At 36.2% G+C, this 15,006-nt stretch overlaps 1 protein-coding gene and 1 long non-coding RNA gene across 22 annotated transcripts in view; one reads left to right on the top strand and one right to left on the bottom strand.

The window, feature by feature from the left end:
* Window positions 1-15,006, bottom strand: part of NRXN1 (neurexin 1) — a 1,119,427-nt gene that overhangs the window by 324,123 nt on the left and 780,298 nt on the right. The window lies entirely within an intron of this gene.
* Window positions 9,699-11,669, top strand: LOC122237318. Its single transcript, XR_006215720.1, has 3 exons — window positions 9,699-9,755; window positions 10,053-10,139; window positions 11,571-11,669. It is a non-coding gene; the product is annotated as an uncharacterized LOC122237318 (long non-coding RNA).

Consider the following 15,006-nt stretch of genomic DNA (forward strand, 5'->3'; position numbering starts at 1 on the left):
TGCAACAATATACTGAGACAAACGATGCTACTAGGTTCACAGACCATGCACCAAACATGGTTACCCATGAAACATATTTAGCATTAAAATAATAGTTGGTTGACTACATGGGCTTTTAATGCAAGATAATTTTGTAACCATTGTCCAGACACTATCAATAGAATTGTACATATCAGACACTAGAAGGTATTTAAAAAAAAAAAAAAAAAAAAGGTCTCAGGAGAAAGCAGGATGTCTTTGTTTTCTGAGAATGAACTACTTGTCACTTTAACTAAATTTGGGTACTTTATTAACCCACTGCAATGTCTTAAGCTATCTGGTACTACCCAAGTCGTCCCTTTTAAAACATGTCTATTGTCTTGATCATTGTATTTATCTCCATAGTAGACACTGCTGATGTTTAATCACTGATATTACCTTCTTTAATAACAGAACTCGAAGCTAGGCATACAACTAAACTGTACATAAGCTGGCCATACAGCTTTCCAGCTACAGTCTACATTTTCCATTCTCTCTTGCAGCTTGACATGGCCAAGCAAGTAAATTCTGGCCAATGATACATGGGCAAAAATGATTCTTTCCACTGGGGCTCTGAATGTACTTGTACTTTCCTGCCCATGTCCCTCTTTCATCTTGCTGAGTGATGACAAAAAGCTGTCAGCTGCCTTAAGACCTAGAGTCACAGGTCTTCACTGTCTGTGGCTAAGCCACAGGTTTACAACAGGTTTAGAACTGTATTCTCCTAGCCTGGGCCCCTTGAAGTTTAACTACTGTGTAAGAGAAAAATAAATAAATAAATAAACTTACATTTTGTTCACACCTAAATATGGTTGAATCTCATTTTTATAGGAGATGGTGTTTATATAACCTTTAAAACAACACAAAAAGGAGTGCCTGGGAGGCTCCATCAGTTAAGCGTCCAACTTCGGCTCAGGTCATGATCTCACAGTTTCTGAGTTCGAGCCTTGCATCTGGCTCTGTGCTGACAACTCAGAACCTGGAGCCTGCTTCAGATTCTGTGTTTCTCTCTATCTCTGCCCTTCTCCCACTCACATTCTGCCCCTCTCCCTCTTTCAAAAATAAACATTAAAAAAAATTTTTAAACATGACAAAACATCCCCATCAATTTTTTTGATGTTTGTAACAAATAAATTTGATAGGAAAACTATAATTATCTCTGTTTTACAAATTTGAAAGAAATTGGTGTTCACTGGGGTAAAATGATTTGTCCATGGTTACAAAGTAATGTGAAACTTTTCTTATCAAAACCTTCCACAGAAGGCTAATAATAATGTTACTCTTTTTATAGTCAACTAACCTAACTCACTCTAGCAGATTCTTTGGTGGGGGTGTCAAATGTTTTCATGGATCTACACAATTTCCAAAGTCCTTTCTTCCTTACAAAAACAAAGTGGCACATTTGCAAAACATGGTAAAAGGATGTTGTCTGTGACCCTGAAGCACAGTGAAATTAATTGACCCACAATGACCCCTTAACCTAAATATACAGCATTTACTTTAGAAAACTTGTAATTTTGAGGTGCCTGAGTGGCTCAGTCAGTTGAGCCTCTGACTTTAGCTCAGGTCATGACCTCATAGTCCGTGAGGTCAGCCTATCATTGGGCTCTCTGCTGTCAGCAGGGAGCTTGCTTTGGGTCCTCTGTCCCTGCATCGCTCTCTGACCCTCCCCCACTCACAGTTTCTAAAAAAATAAATATTTCAAAAATGCTATATTGATGATACAAAATCATCAATATAGAGTAAATTCTAATTATTTCATTTTGCCTTTTTTTTTTTATTGTTTGCCTCTAATATTTGATCCTTAGGATAATAATTAGTTCTAATGGTTCTTTGTATTTACCTCAGAGCCTAGAACAGGTCCTTACTTCATAGATATATAACAACATTTGATGTGGTAAACAAAATAAAATACATAATGTTCCAAACTATTTTAATGATATCTTTATTTTAATTTGATGTTTCAGTATCAAATATCATTATACTATATGTATAACAAGGAACTTGTAAATGAGAAGTTGGAAAACAAAGAAAAGTCTAATGCATTAAAATCTATGTCAGCAACTTTTCTCAATGTCTTGAAAAGAACTATAATTTAGAAAATACCATCAAAGTCCTATAAATTAAGAGTACGGAGCAAAAAGATCATTAATAAAATATATACTAGACAATTATTTTCTCAATTTAAATGTTAACTTTGTAATAAAAGAAAAACTTAATTTTCTGTTGATTCACATGTATGTTACTTTGGAGTATACATTTATATGTATTCATGTAATCATATGTGTATATTTTATACACTCTTTTTTCAACTTTAATGAGTATGTTCTTAAAATTGATATAAATAGGGGCACCCAGGTGGCTCAGTGGGTTGAGCATCGACTTCGGCTCAGGTCATGCTCTCGCGGTTCGTGAGTTCAAGCCTCATGTCGGGCTCTGTGCTAACAGCTCGGAGCCTGGAGCCTGCTTTGGATTCTGTCTCCTTCTCTCTGCCCCTCCCCCACTCAAGTTCTGTCTCTGTCGCTCTCAAAAATAAATAATTAAAAAAGTTTAAAAAAACTGATATAAAGACTCTATGTATATTACATACATAATCTCAGGAAAGAAAATAAAATATCAGTGGCATCTGGGTTGCTCAGTCGGTTAAGCATCGACTCTTGATTTCAGCTCAGGCCATGATCTCAGCCTTGAGGTCAAGCCCCGTGTCAGGTTCTATGCTGACGGAGCCTGCTTGAGATTCTCTCTCTCCCTCTCTCTGCCCCTCCTCTGCTCATTCTCTCTCTCTCTCTCTTTCTCTCTCTCTCCCAAAATAAGTAAACTTTTTTAAAAAAAGAAAAGAAAATCTCATGTTCCCTAATCAGAGAAGGTGAGCTGTCCCCAGTATTATACTGGGGACAGATAAGTCCACATAACAAAATGGAACAAATAAAAAAACTAAAAAAACTAAAGAATAACCTTTCCCTTGAAGAATGGACTAAAATAATTCTCTTTCTGTACTATTCAAATTCAGATTTTTTTTTTTTAACTAAGATAATCAGGCTGTAAATCCAAGAACAATCCTCAAGCTGGAATTTCATTTATTCCCACAAAATAACTACCTAAAATAATTACAAACGGGCATGTTAAAGGATAGAAAAATAATACTTTTTCCCCACAAGATGCTAAGGCTTTTCAAGCATAACAAGAAATGTTCAAGCATTTTTTTTTTATTTTTCTGCCATTTTAATATTTGTAACCAACAGTTATTTCCATTTTCATTTACCATGACCTTATCTATTTGGCAAATAACATTTTTCCCTCATGTACTATATTCTACATTTCGAGATGCAGATTCCCAAAAAGCACAGCCAATTTCCCTTTCAGTCCCTCTAACAATAGGAAACGAAAAAACCCACACTGTCTCCACCCATGAGTAAGATGTATGGAATGGATTCCGAATCAAAAATGGTAACTTCCACTGTATCTTCGTAGGGCATTCACCAATAAGTTGATGAAATGTTCCTGTGCCCATGAAATGGTGATAGCATGCTGGAATAAGTGTCTAAGAAAATGCACAAAACAGAAACAGCCCTTCAACAAAGAGCCTGGTCACACCATATAGAAATGAGTTACCACGCTTTTTACTATCTTTAGACCATACTCTTCCCAGATAATCTTCAACATGTCAAAGAGACTCATGCCAAGGATTGGGTGCACACAAAAGCAAAAAGGGATCCATGTGGAAGATTTTCACTGGGGAAATAACATGATAAGTTATGAATCTTAGAAAGATTACCAAAGTTTCTATATGGAAAACGGGATAGGTGTGAAAGAGGTAAGACAAGGAGGCTCAGCAGAAGGTTATTTCACAAAAAGAATAAACTATAATGACCTATGAAAAGAAGTACACGGATGTGAGAACATAAGGGGTAATGTTGTGAGAGAGTTTGATTATTGACGGGCTGTGGAAAGGGGAAGGGAAAGGAGAAGAAATCAAAAGTCACGCCTAGGTTTCTGATCTGAAAGGAGGGTAGATACTGTGCCATTCATTCAGTGAGACAGAAAGGATCATAGAAGGAATAGGATGAGTGGCAAATATGAGTTTGATGTGGCTGAATTTAGTCATCTTCTTCCATGAGAATATTATACCATCATTACAGTCCCATAATATTTAGCACACTGAAGTATACACAGAAGACATTTTTCAGTATGCTACTAGACATAGAAATCTTCAAAGATGTTCCAATGGAAACCATTGCATGAACTTTTTCCTAAAATATATATCTTTTAAATTTTTGTTTGTTTGTTTGTTTGTTTGTTGAGAGAGAGACAGAGAGAGCACACGCAGGGCAGAGGGCCAGAGAGAGAGGATCTTAAGCAGGTTCCACGTTCAGTGTGTAGCCTAACATGGGGCTCAATCCTACAACCCTGGGATCATGACTTGAGCTAAAATCCAGAGTCAGACACTCAACTTAGTGAGCCACCAAGGTGCCCATAAAATAACTTTTGCAGGACGCAGAAACCTTGTACCTCCATATCACCTTTGAAATATTCTCTAGATATCATACTTAGCTTTTAATAAGCCCTTTCTATGAAATCCACCTGATTGGCTACATTTGTCATGTGAATATTTGCAGTGTTGTTTTGCTTCCAATAATTTTAAGAAACTGTTTTGAAAGAGGTTTAACTACACAATATTCTCCCAGCGTGTCTTTTGCTTGATTGCTATTTGGTTCTCTGCATGTAATTGCTTGGTTAACTTATTGTGCCTAGTTGATTTGCTTCCTCTGCTCATCAAAATTTTATTAACTGTTTTCTGCATGCAGAGCACTTTAGTAATTTAGGGTATACTACATAGGTAAGCAATAGGGTTAAATGTGACAATATTGACTAAGCTTATGCTCAAATCCCAGCATCTATATATAAAGTTGAGTTTTCTGCATGTTTTGCACCTTTGAAAAGTGGAACGAGAGAAGCAGTGATGTAATCTACTACTATTAGAAAGTATGCTCTATACTCTATTAACTCTGTTGACCCTGAGTATAAGTTATTTTAAGCCCTCCCCCAAAGACAAGTCTAGTTAGATATTCTGTATCATAACCATAACTTTGATCTACTAGACCGTCTGTCTCCTAGAACATAGTGATCATGGTTACTAGTAGCCCAGATGATGCCTTTAGGCAAATTAGAAAAAAGCAAATCTACCACCTCTAAACCCTTTACCTCCAACTATTCAAAATTGTTGTAGGATACTGATTTTGGCAGAATCAGCCACTGGCTTACTGCTTCCTAGAAGTTATATTAAATATGTAACTCCTTGGGGTAACAATATGAATGAGGCCACCTTCACAAGTCTATATCTTGCACAAGAATACATGGCATCCCTTCAGTGACATGTAGGAAGTGTTAGGGTTTGGTTCAAAGGGGAGATTCACAACTTCATTTAGGATTCTATTGTTCTGTAGAATACAACCATGTTCCTCAGGAGGAAATAAATGCAAGAGACACAGAAAAGAACCATAATTCCTATTCAGCCACTTCCTTTCATGCATTGCAAACACCAGTGGCAAAAGAAGTTCAATCTTTTTCTTGGAAAGAAGCAGTTTTGCATAATTGAAATAAGATCAGTCACAGACCTAACTTATGGAAATAAAATTCCAGAAAAGAGAGACAACATGAGAGCAACGCTAATCCAAGATGCATGAAGAACTAAACTACAGCAGCTAAAGCCATATATTTGAAGCACAGATTCCAGGCAGACAAAACAGTGACTTGTAAAAACGAGACACTCAGGAGAGCAGTCTCTTCCTCTATTCCTCTATGGCTGCTCTAAAGTACAGATTCAATCTTGAGGCAGGTTAAATTGGGGGTCCAAATGGGAATATGTGGTTAATGAATTTTGTACAATCTTCCTTCTTTTCAATTAAAAAAAAAAAAAAACCCTCAAAAAGATTTGATGGGCTTTACTAAGTCTTTTCAAACTTTTCCCCCCAGATTGATTTCAGGCCATGGCAGAGACAACCAGAATGCTAATTAACCTATTAACTCTTTCTTCTAAGTTGAAAAGCTTTGGGTGTTTAGATTCTAGAAGCTACGCCTACTCTGTAGCCCTCAAAGACACAGACTTTGCACAGATACCCAGGGGAGTTACATACACATTATTCTAGGCCAAATTTGGCCTTGCAAAAGAAGCCATATCCACTAATTCAAATTTTTAATGACTTTCCCAGACTTTGCTTAAGAAATGTATGTATCAAGGAAAGACTCCAAGGTGAGTCAAAAGAGGTTCATTTTTTCCTGGGGTTAAACTGAAAGGTGGCAAAAATGAAAGTTTCCTTATGACACTACTGAAAGCAGCAAGTAGCCAATGGAATATAAAGTTGATGCAGAATAAAGTGCTATCAAAAACGAAGGAAATCTGCTGAAGTCCAGAAGCCTCAAGTTACAAGACATATATACATGCTCATCGAACAGTAATGCCCGTTATGTTATTATCTAAAAGAGATGAAGGCATTCAATTTTAAAACAAACCATGCAGTGAATTCAGTCTTAAAACAGATTTCACGAATTTTGAAAAGATATTCTCACAACGTAATATATAAAAATACAATCTTTTAAAAATATAAATCAGATCCTTTACCTCTCTCATCACAGCAATGTGTGTGCTCTGAATTCATTAGTAAATTCTACTTGCTGTATATTAAAATGAGTGAGAATAAGATTTCAAAGGAACATAGTTAAAAAGTTATCATGTAATATGGAAGCATTCAACTCTGAATGATGAAAATGTGGATCTGCTCCTTACCTAATACCTCTCTAACTTTGCCAAAATTATTGAAATTATCCAATAATCCCCCTTTTCTTCTTCCAAAAATAAGGGGGTTGTTCCAGGTAATCCCTATAGTCAATTCCAGTTCAATTCTCTGAGTTTAAAATAACACTTCACTAAAGCTGACACTAACCTTGAACTTGATCCCAGAATACACTGAAATGCTGAGCGATCATGAGCATGAATAAGAAACATGTTTACCAGTAAGGCACAGTAGCACATAACAGGAAAAGATTTCTTTCAGTGGATGTTTTCTTTCTGATTTGACTTTAAACAATAATTATAGAATGTTTGCTATATTTTATAATCAAGTGATATAATAGAGGATATTTTATTTCATGTACTAATTCTTTTTATGCTTAAGGAAAATTGAGACATAAATTGAAGGAAAAAAAATAAACAGTATTAGCTGAACACTGTTAGCAGTTAACATTTTTATTTCCCCAAATCGTATACTCCACATGACTGGTCTAGCAACTCCAAAATCAATACAATACAGAATCTACAGAAATGATGGTCTAAAATGAGCCCTCGGTTTATTAAAACCTAGTTATGTAATTACTAAGGTCTTCTTGGTCTAAAATCTATAATTACTGCAGTTACAACTAAAAAGGTTGGGTTAAATGTTATTAAGCAAAAACCACCCAAGCTGATTTGTTTTGTGAATACATGTTAAGATAATTCCTACTTACAAGAACAGACTCATTCCAAGCTGCAGTGATTATGAGCCTTGGTAGGTCCTATTGTCACAAATATGACTCAGATCCAGAAAGGGATTCATTATCCTATTTCAACAGTTGATTTAAGTTGTGAAAATACAAGGAAAAGTAAAAGCATATTCTCTACAACTGTAACTGCACTTGTATCATTTTTTCCCCTATCTTTCTAGTTGAGAAAGACCAGACATCAGTTCAGTAGTCCAAAGCTTAGTGATTCTTAACCTTAGGCAATCCTGACCATGTTTACCAAACTGTAGTCATTTGTGTTCATGTGTTTGGGGGTTTTGGCAGAATTTCAAGTCCCTTATAGACAGCTAGTTAAATCATCACAGTGCTCACTCCTGGGTGGATTAAGAGTACCATCTGAAATGTCATTAAAATTTTCACACTAGAGGGTAGAAAACCATGTTTTCTTCTGGTTACACGACACTACCCAACACACTGGCTGCATTTCATCTATCATGTTGCCTATTTTTTTTTCAAGCACCTACTGAAGGCTAATTGGAGAGGTGATGGTTATTTTTAAGAAGAAATACAACAAGTGATGTGTCTTAGGTCATAAAATTAATAAGCAGAAAAAAATCATTTAGGGATATCTTCAACAATTTATTTCTCAGGTTTTAAAAGTCTGCCCTTCACACAAGTGTCCCATATTAAAGCAATAAACTATGACATACTTAGTGTAATATGACACCATTTGTACTTCCAAAAATTGTTGAAAAAAATGAACCTGGGGCAATCTCTACTACTCAACTATCTAAGGACCCCAAATGTAACAAATCATTATATACAGATAACTGTTAGTTCTTCAAATATATATGACAATTCTGATCAAAAACATTCACAGGTTATGTGTAACAGGTTTAGTTATAATTTGTGATTAAATAGTATTTATATATTGCAGAAATTGTGAACAAATACAGAAATGAAAAAAAAAAAAGAGACTTAAAACAGGTGAGGAAAATTTTAAATGATTTGCCTATTGAGAAAGGATGAAAATAAATAAAGAGAATAGTAAGAGCAGTAACATGCACTAAGAAGTTAGAACATGCAGACCTTCCAGAGGCCTCCAGGCCATCAGCCCCACCAGTCTTAACACCTTCAAGGGTGTGGCTTGTTTAGGGTGTGGGCTACATCCTCAGACATTAACTTAAGTTTGTTTCACTGTATTGATTGGATATTTGGCCTGGGACCAGCACAGACCAGAATTGGTCTAAAGGTTGCTCTCTTGGTTTAGAAACCATTTAGCAAGTGACATCCTGTGAAATCAATGGCTTGTTACTCCTTTCATCTTTCTCAAGTTCAATATCATAAGGGTCCTTAAGATTTAATGAACCTAGTCTGTTGAGTGAAGCTTTCAATCTGCTTTATTTCTTCTAATGCACTAAAATGATTTGTATGGGAAATGAGTAAAACCTTATACAGTGGGACAACTGTAGCAACTAACAGATTTATGACTTAAGGATAACATGGCAGTGAGGTATATATTTAACCACTTTTTAAAAAATAAGATTTGTGTTTATATCTTATCTTCAAAGAAAAGAGATGAAAAATATCCCTGCTGATTAAAAACAAAAGAAGAAAATCAGCCATACTTGAATGAGTATGCCTATACACCCCCAACAGAATAGATAATAGAATAGATAACTTCTAAGACTCTAGAAATCCATTAACATTTCATATCCAAGGAAACTAGCCACTCCCTCCTTCTAAAAAAGAAAGCATTTTCAAAGCAAGGTCCAAAAACAGATAAATGACAAAGCACTAATTTTGAAAAAAGGTAAATTATAATCAGGTGGAGAAACAAATAAGAAATAGGCATTCCCATCAGCAGTAAGAGGTAAACAACAGAAAAATAAAAAGAAAAGGAACATAAATAATAATAAATCAATGCAAGCAGGTCAACGAGAAGGACATTGTCATGTACTCTAGCAAAAAGATGATTTCCCTGTGGTATAGTAAAATGGAAAACCTTCCCCAGAACATTAGAGTACAGTTATATTTCAATTTTCTCAATAGATTTTGAATGTGCTGAGCACATGTCTGGATGAACATTGAGGATGCATTTCAGAGAAGAGCTACCTTCTAAGGCTCCTGTTTTTTGGAGACAAGAAATGGGAATAAGACCAAATTTTCATATCAAGACTATACATCCATTTTCTTCAGAATAATACCATCAACAGGAAAAACTTGTCCAACTATTTGTGAAAGTAAGTCTGTGATGCCAGATCTTCAGAAATAGGAGAAGAAAAAGGAGAATTATGGCAACTAATGAGCTATACTAACCAATGCAGTTATTATATTTATAAATATGTTCACAGAAAACTAAATTTCCAGACAGATGCTGTCCCCAAAATTACCTGATTCTACAATCCATATTAATCCATATCTACAAAACAGTGGAAATTTCAACACAGTTTTTTTTTTTTTTTTTCGTCAAAACATTCACTATGGATGGGCTTAATATATCATATAAAGAAGTCTAACAACTGCTCCTTCATTCCTAGGGGATTTATCCCAGGGAAAAGCAAATTCATTGATTCGAGATCGTCACGTACTGGAGATACATTTGCTGTTCGGCAGAAAAGACCTGGGTAAGGAAAACAACTACTGAAAAAACAAAGCGTTCTCTGATCTGATTTTGAATTCCCAGAAACAAGCAACTTCCCCGCTAACTCAACCTACCAAGTCCAGAGAATCCAAAAACAGCAGATACTTTCTTTTTTTTTTTTTAATGATAGTAGATAATGTGTCATTACACTTCTTTTGTTTGTTTAGTATTTTTTTTTATTTTTTATTTTTTAAGATTTGCATCCAAGTTAGTTAGCATATAGTGCAACAATGATTTCAGGAGTAGATTCCTTAGTGCCCCTTACCCATTTAGCCCATCCCCCCTCCCACAACCCCTCCAGTAACCCGCAGTTTGTTCTCCATATTTATGAGTCTCTTCTGTTTTGTCCCCCTCCCTGTTTTTATATTATTTTTGCTTCCCTTCCCTTATGTTCATCAGTTTTGTCTCTTAAAAGTCCTCATACGAGTGAAGTCACATGATTTTTGTCTTTCTCTGACTAATTTCACTTTAGCATAATACACTCTAGTTCCATCCAAGTAGTTGCAAATGGCAAGATTTCATTCTTTTTGATTGCCGAGTAATACTCCATTGTATATATATACCACATCTTTATCCATTCATCCACCGATGGACATTTGAGCTCTTTCCATACTTTGGCTATTGTTGATAGTGCTGCTATAAACATGGGGGTGCATGTGTCCCTTCGAAACAGCACACCTGTATCCCATGGATAAATGCCTAGTAGTGAAATTGCTGGGTCATAGGGTAGTTCTGTTTTTAGTTTTGTGAGGAACTTCCATACTATTTTCCAGAGTAGCTGCACCAGGTTGCATTCCCAACAGCAGATACTTTCTATGTAAGAATTAAACCACTTTCTATATAATAGGAACAACATTGGAAGAAACTAGTCTAAAGGCTTACCATGAAGATGAAACCCAGTGACTATGCTGCCAGCCTCTTCATTCAAAAGCACTAATATCATTAAATCACACCATAAAGCCCATGGATAGGTCTATTGCATTATAACATGAGCTATTAGTTCCTAGAAAAAATGCACAAGACTCCCTGTTTCTGTTTCCTTACTTGTACTACCCTACAGGTACCAATTATTGCAAAGGGAAGGACCACTGCCATAGTTAAAACAGCTACAATATATTCAAAGGTGGTTTCACACAGTGCATTCAAATATTGCTAGTGAAATTTCCTTTAAAAATGTGGAGCAGTATTCTTCTCCCATAAAAGTTTCAAGTTCTCACCTGACAAAAACAAAGGTGATAGTAGGACACAGGGTCAGAAAAGGTCATCTTTTCATCACACCTCCTCACCAGTCATTCACACTTAAAGGCAACAAACAAACAGACAGACAGACATATTCCTTAAGGGTCATGGAAGCTAACATTCCATTTTAGAAATTATTTCTTTGGCTTACATTGCCTATTCTTACTTTCTTCAGATGCACAAGAGGGGCAAGTCAAAGCTAGGAAAATGGTCACATAAAGATAAGAGTTTTGAGGACCAATTTTCAACTCACTGATTCCAAGCGTTTTCTAAGAACCCTCCTGGAATGGATGGTGCTAATTCAATACAATTAAAAGTGAGTAGAAATAAACCCCTACAGTTACCACATTATTAAGTAGGCACCGGGCAGGGGGGGGGGGAACGGGGAAGGTGGGAGAAGCAAGATTAGGGCTTTGAGACTAAAATTCCTCAAAAAAACCCACATTTTTTGGGGGGGGGCACCTGGGTGGCTCAGTCGGTTAAGCCTCCAACTTCAAGTCAGGTCATGATCTCATGGCTCATGAGTTTGAGCCCCACATTCGACTCTGTGCTGACAACTTGGTAGCTGGAGACTGCCTCAGATTCTGTGTCTCCCTTTCCCTCTCTCTGCCCCTCCCTGGCTCATGCTCTGTCTCTCTCTCCTTCAAAAATAAATAAACATTAAAAAAAATTAAAAAGAAAAACAAAACATTTTTTTTCTCAAATGGCCAAGGTGATGTTTGGTTGGGAGTGGTAGCGAGATAGAGTGAGAAGGAGGTTAGTTGCCAATAATAACGACTGGGGTCACCTCTCATTCTGTCTACCTTCTCATCTTTTTATCTTTCCTCATTACTGCTTTACCTAATGGACCTTTTTATGTCATTAGTGAGTCCACTGTGACAGAGGATGTATGGTTTCCAGTTGGCAGACACAAAAGGCTATGTTTGGTATTTAAGAAACCATAAGTAGAACATAACTCTATTCACCTATGTCAGAATTACTTGGATAAATGAATAGAGAAAACATTACTTATTCTTCCTTATTTCCTATCTTCTGAGTGTTATGGAACACTCAGTTTAATCTCAACATACAGATAGCACAGCCACCTAGGGAATTAATTATTTGCTTTGTGTACACCTTATGATCATGTCTCGTAAAAGAACTCCCAAAGCAATCCCTAGTACAGGTCTGCTGCTATTCTGTTTTTCAGACCCTAACGTGCTCTATGAGGTTGTTTGGAAAAAAAGAAAAAAAAAAACAAAAAACAATCAGTTGTTTCTTTGTTTAGACAGAAAAGCAAATGAATAACACAGACAGGAAAGAGCAGCTTAAGTATAAATACAAGTTAGTCCTGTCTCTGACTTTGTGTCTGTCTCTGGCCAATGGCTAAACAACTTGTCTCTGTTTCTGAATTTGGAAGAAAAATATATATATTCATACTTTTCTCAGAAATACTATAAGTATTAAATAAAGTAATATAAATACTATAGTAATACAGTATGTCCTTGAAAAAGAAAATATGAAGCTCAGAAGAACAACGTTTATAGTATACATATTTCCTCAAATAAAAAAAGGAACATGAATTACAATAATGCCTTAATTTTCAAATGGACCATTTATGTCCTGTCCTAGATTGTTTCAAAACTGAAAATAAAAAGCAGTAAGAGGGGCACCTGAGTGGCTCAGTCAGTTAAGCATCCAACTTTGCTCAGGTCATGAGATGGAACCCGGTTTCACAGTTCATGAGATGGAACCCGGCGTTGGGCTCTGTACTAACAGCTCAGAGTCTGGAAACTGCTTTGGATTCTGTGTCTCCCTTTCTCTCTGCCCCTCCCCAACTCATGCTCTGTCTCTCTCTCTCTGTCTCTCTTCCTCTTTCAAAAATAAATAAACATTAAAAGAATTTTAAATAAATTAAAAAAAAAAACAATAAGAATATCAACACTTTAACTTCCTTGGAAGGATGAAGGTCCTTATGCGTTTTGCAAGGGCACCTGTTAGATTGTTTTCCTATCTGAACTGCCACTTATATTTGATACAGTTTAGTACCTGAATAGTAACAACTAATCAAGAAATATTTATCTAATGCCCAAAGCATTTGAGACATTATAAGGAACAGAAGAAAAGCTTATATACTAGATAAAGAACAGTCCTATCTAGGGTGAACTGACAGTTAACAGTTGTTAAGATCTAATAGTCACATAAATAATATTTACATTTAAGAGCACTCTATGGTTCTCAAAATCTGTTTTGCATGATCACTTCATTTAATGGACATTAAATAATGTCAATTCTAAAAAGACAGAGATCCAGAGGCGAATGTGACGGAAAACTCTCAGTGGAGTGGGCATTTGAAAGATAAGTTGGGTTTGAATAGAAAAAAGACAAGGCAATTCTGACTGAAAACTAAATAAAATTGGTTTTTATTTTCATAAGCATAAACCTCACAAATTCCTTATGGACCCATATATAAGCTTTCTTATTATCCTCCTTAGCCTTGGTACTCCACCTAACAGCAACCTGACAAGCACACAATGAATTAAGAAGTGGCGGGGATTTGTCCTTCTGTATCTGCCTTCATCATTAACACAATATCTTACAAAATAGCTGGGGAGTTCAGGGTATAGCCCATGGCTATGGAATATAATTATGCTCACAGACTCAGAGAGTCAATCCCTTCACTTAAGGTTCATTAGCCTGAGTTCCAAAGATCCCAAGAGGTGATTCCTTCCTGCTGACTCCCCATAGCACATATCACCCAGACAATGTCTGCAGCACAACCTTAGCACTTCAAGTGAAATACTGTCGGTTCGCTCTTTGTCTTCCAATTGAATCGTATTATCTTTGTTTCACCTCTCATTTAAACCCCAAAGCTCCTTGCAGATAGGAACTATGTCAACCGGATTTTTTATCTAGGCCACGTAGCTGCTAGCAAAATACGTGGCATAGCATAGGTGCATAATCAATGTTTGCTTTGTGCCGGGATGTTGTAAATGCTGCTGCATATTTATGTTAAAGAAATAATGCCGTGCTTGGATTTTAAATGGTGACACTGGAGCAGGGGAATAACACCAAGCAGGCTATGTAACGTCTTATGGTTTCTGACTATCAGATAAAAATTACTTAGTTTGGTAATTGTGGCATTTTAGATTCAGAAAAGCTAAACTCCTTACTTTATATATGAAACAGGCTAAGAGACAGGGGAAGGATCTTGCTTTAAGATCATAACTAATACTGTATCAACAGGAAAGAAACTAACATTTATTGTAGGCTTATCATACTGTAGGCAATTTTATTGCAATGCATGAAGAGGCCACCAGATGTGGATCACATGTCCTCCTGGTACTTCAGCTGACAAGGCAACTTGTTATTCTGTTAGAGTCATCACAGGTGTGTTAGACTGTCTACTCCTTTATTTTCCTTTTGCTGTACTATTTCTTCTAGATATCCAGCAAAATATTTGTAGTTTTCTCTACAAAAAAGGAAAACATGTGCTGGGTAGCATGAATGGCTCTAGCTAACTTAATAGTGAGGTGCATGGATATGAACAAGGAAAAAAAGAGACAAAAGAAAAAACAGTCTCTTAACTATAGAGAACAAACTGATGGTTACCAGAAGGGAGGTGGATGGGG

The sequence above is a fragment of the Panthera tigris genome, chromosome A3 (genome assembly GCF_018350195.1).
Source record: "Panthera tigris isolate Pti1 chromosome A3, P.tigris_Pti1_mat1.1, whole genome shotgun sequence".
In the NCBI taxonomy this organism is placed as follows: domain Eukaryota; kingdom Metazoa; phylum Chordata; class Mammalia; order Carnivora; family Felidae; genus Panthera; species Panthera tigris.